General features: G+C 31.9%; 1 non-coding gene across 1 annotated transcript; it reads left to right on the plus strand.

Moving 5' to 3' along the window:
* Window positions 1-332: 332 nt before the first annotated feature.
* LOC121216559 (small nucleolar RNA R71) lies at window positions 333-438 on the plus strand. The gene has a single exon (XR_005912740.1). It is a non-coding gene; the product is annotated as a small nucleolar RNA R71 (small nucleolar RNA).
* Window positions 439-4,187: the final 3,749 nt, after the last annotated feature.

The following is a 4,187-nucleotide window of genomic DNA, read 5'->3' on the forward strand; positions in this document are numbered from 1 at the left end:
TTGGATTTTTCATTCCTCCTCAATTCGTATCGCACTACATCACCAGATGTACCTGCGTAGAAACATATAAATAGATAAACCTTTAATTTTCTTATTTAAAAGTTCTACCTGATTTGATAACATGGTGACTGCATTAAAAGCACCAGCTGCTTTCATCGGCTTTGTCCTCATTACTTGCCACTGATAATTATTCAGTGTCATCACCTCTATAAACTCATAAGCCGCTTCGGGTGTTTTATTGTTAAGTGTTCCACCGGCTGCTGCATCGATCTAACTACCTAGTTGAGGGGTTCAAACCGTTGTAGAAGGTCTGAACCTATAGCCATAAATGTAACCTATGGTAAGGGCACCTTCTTAATAAATCATTGTATCTCTCCCATGCATCAAATAAGGTTTCTAATCGATCTGAACGAAGGAAGAGATACCATTCCTCAACTTGGCTGTCTTAGCCGGTGGGAAGTACTTCAATATGAATTTCTCGGTCATTTGATCCCATGTAGTGATAGAACCTCGTGGTAAAGAATTCAACCACTATTTATCTTTGTTCCTCAACGAGAAAGGGAATAACCGTAGGTGATTGGCGTCGTTAGAAACACCATTTATCTTGAAAGTATCACAGACTCCCAGAATGTTAGCCAAATGAGTATTTGGATCTTCGTCTTGCAAACCAACTAACTGAACAAATTTTTGTACCATCTGAATAGTGTTCGGCTTCAATTCGAAATTATTCGCAGCAATAGTGGGTCTCACAATACTCGATTCAACCCCAGTTAGAGTGGGCTTGGCATAATCGTACATAGTACAAGGAACTAGATTTGGATTTGCAGCAACCGTAAGAGGCAACTGATTATTCTGATTATCACCCATCTCCTCAGTAATAATAACATCTTCTTGCTCATCTATTATACTCTGTCGACTTTGCCTTACTTCTCTACGGTTTCTATACATTGTACTTTCAATTTCACTGTTAAGCAGTAATGGTCCCAACGGGTTTGTTCTAGTCATAAACTAAAGGAACTTGCCAGAAGCAAATAAAAGAAAAATTAGAAAACAAAAATTAAAATGCAATAAAAATAAATGGCTAAATTAATAAAATTAAGTGTTCCTAATATTTTAGTCCCTGGCAATGGCGCCAAAAACTTGATGGTCACTAAACTAACTATAAATACGACTAAGGCAAGCGCACCTATCAAACAATAGTATAGTTATGATGAGTAGGGAATATCGTATCCACGAGGACTAAAAGTACTAGTAATTACTATTTTTCTATTATTTAGTCGACAAATTGGAGTGATTGTTTTTAATCTAAAATTACTAAACTAATCTAACTAAGAACACAACAGAGAATGAAATAGGAAAATAATTGAAGAGAACCAATGAGATAGAAAATACCCAGGAAAGAGTCCACCTAGACTTCACCTATTACTATGAATCCGAATTAAACGATTTATTCACTTGTGTCTTGATCCGTAAAAATCCCTAAATTATGTTAATATCTCTTTCGAGAGTAAGAACAACTGAGTCTAGGTTGATTAATTGAAATCTCTTTCTAATTAAAACCCCTATTGTCGCATTAACTCGATCAATGGATTCCCCTATTAGATTTGACTCTAATTCGATAGATTTATGTCGTCCTATTTCTAAGATTGCATGCAACTCCACTCAATTATGCTAGATCTATTCTTAAACAGGAACTTTTGCTCCACTGAAATAAGCACATTAAACATGAATTAATATCCTAAAAATATTAAAACATGAAATAATCATACATAATTGAGAACAAGAATCAAGTATTTATCACGTAAAAATAGAAATTAAATAGTAAGATTCATCATAGGTTTCATCCTCTCTAGGTATCTAGGAAATTTAGTTCATAATCTTGAATAGGAACATCTCAATGTTAGGATAACAACAAGACATAAAGAAACTCAATAAAACTTCGAAGGAAATTAAATGGAGATCTTCAATCTTGAAGGAGACCCGCTTCCGAGTTGATTTCTATGGCGTTCTTCGAGCCTTTTCTTCGAACTTCTTTGAGTGCCCCCTTAGGTCTTCTTCTAATTGGTATTTATAGACTTTAGAATACCCAGAAAGCCTAAAAATTGGGTTTTTTTTGTGTATTTGGGAAGCAGGGTGCGATATCGACACAGGCTAGCACATGGACGTGTGGCCAGCCCATGTGGAAATGCCTAGGCCATGTGGATCCTAGAAACAACTCTATTTGTCTGATTTTGGCTCATTTTTCACTCCTTTCACTCCCAAATGCTCTCCTAAGTATAGAAACATGAATTTAACGGATTAGGAGCATCAAATTCACTAATTTACATAATTAATCATCCGAAAATGCATTAAGAATGAGATTAAGGGCTAGTTCTTCATTGCTTTTGAAAAGTGCTTTTGAAAAGTGCTTTTGAGAAGTTCTTTTGAAAAATTTAAGTGTTTGTTATTGCTGTCAAAAAGTGCTTTTGAAAAATAAAATGTCCATTTTAGACATGAGTTTATAAAGTAACAAATATGTATTTAAATAATGTTCAAATTAATTAATATTATGATATTTTAGCAAAAATATAAAAAATAATTTATTATAACCTATTGTTAATATTTTAATATATAATATTAATTTTAAATATTTCTAAGTAATTAATATTAATTATTTATTAAATTTAATTAGAATTATAAACTATATTTAAATTTTTAAATATAATTATTTAATATTTGTAATTAAATATTGACATAATTGTATTATTTTAAAAATTATTTTTAATTTTTAATTAATGCTTTTAACACATTTGTATTATTTTATTTTAAAATGTATTAAAACAGTGTTACTAATGGGGATGCCAATTGATAACAATTAGCAGTTTACAATTGACTCCTGTCCACACTTTTAACTTTAAACATCCAACAAAACTTAAGATGCAACATACTATTTTCTTGTCTTCTACCATTCTTAACATGTACATGTCAATTTGGGTTTTTTATATGTTAAATGGTGAAAAATTAAAATGTCATAAAAAATAAATTATCAATTTGGGTTTTATATGTTAGGCTTTATTTATATACAGAACAAGCATATCTAGAAAGCATATGTTCAGGTCATGCCAATTCCCATATTTGATCACCATCCATCCAAAGAAAGGTTTCATGTTTTACTTACTTTTATCCAGTAAACATCGACAGCAAAAAGCCATCATGCACATGAGAAATAATTAAGGAAGGTAAACTCGTACAGAAATTTAAAGAAGCCATTTCTCCATAGATACGCAAGGAGAATTAAATCCATAGAGTTTCTAAAGGGATGAACGTATAATATCCACCAACAGCAGGAGGGGAAATTTCTTTCATGCATTCACTCACATAACTATAAACCAACTAGTATTTTTTAGCACAGATATATAAGTTTCTGATTTTTATAAATTAACAAGTACCTTTCTTGATTCTAGATAATTTAATATTCCACACCAAAAACATCACAAGAGCAAGTTATAGTTGCTTGATTCTCATAGCAGTCTTCATGCAAAACTTAACAGGGAATTTTGTAGAGGAAAAACTATGATAGATTTCATATAGGCATTTTCATCAGAGAGAATTATAGACCATTGCCAATAATGTGAGTTAAATCAATATGATGCATTATCTCCACCTAAGTTGGAGCAGAAAACTTTACAGTGATGGAGGTGGAATCTACATTACTTACAACACCGTCGATGGAGCACCATTAATCATTTATTAATCATTCACCAAACCAATAACAAGCCACTAATCCATAAAAATTTATGTAAAAGACCAGAACAAGAGATGACCTCAAAAGTACCAATACTACCCAGTCAACTTGGAAGTCATAGAAATGTTAACCTATTATTGATGTGAAATCTAAAAATGTTCATGGACTAGCAAGCATGGTATCGGATATTACAAACAAAAAATGTAAAATTCAGTAGCATATTGAATCTGAGGTAATATGGAATAAGAAGGTCCTCCATACATTGGTGCATTAATCAAATTATTTTACATTGATATATATTAGTTGAAAAAAATGAAACTCTAACCAAGAAATGCAATGCCAAAAATCAGTTTCTTTGAACTACACTACATGGCAACAAAACAAATTTAACAAAACAGTGAAAAAAAATTAGCATTATCACCACTAATTGTAACTCAAGCCGGTGCAACATTGATTTTGGACA

The sequence above is a fragment of the Gossypium hirsutum genome, chromosome D04 (assembly GCF_007990345.1).
Source record: "Gossypium hirsutum isolate 1008001.06 chromosome D04, Gossypium_hirsutum_v2.1, whole genome shotgun sequence".
NCBI classification, from domain to species: domain Eukaryota; kingdom Viridiplantae; phylum Streptophyta; class Magnoliopsida; order Malvales; family Malvaceae; genus Gossypium; species Gossypium hirsutum.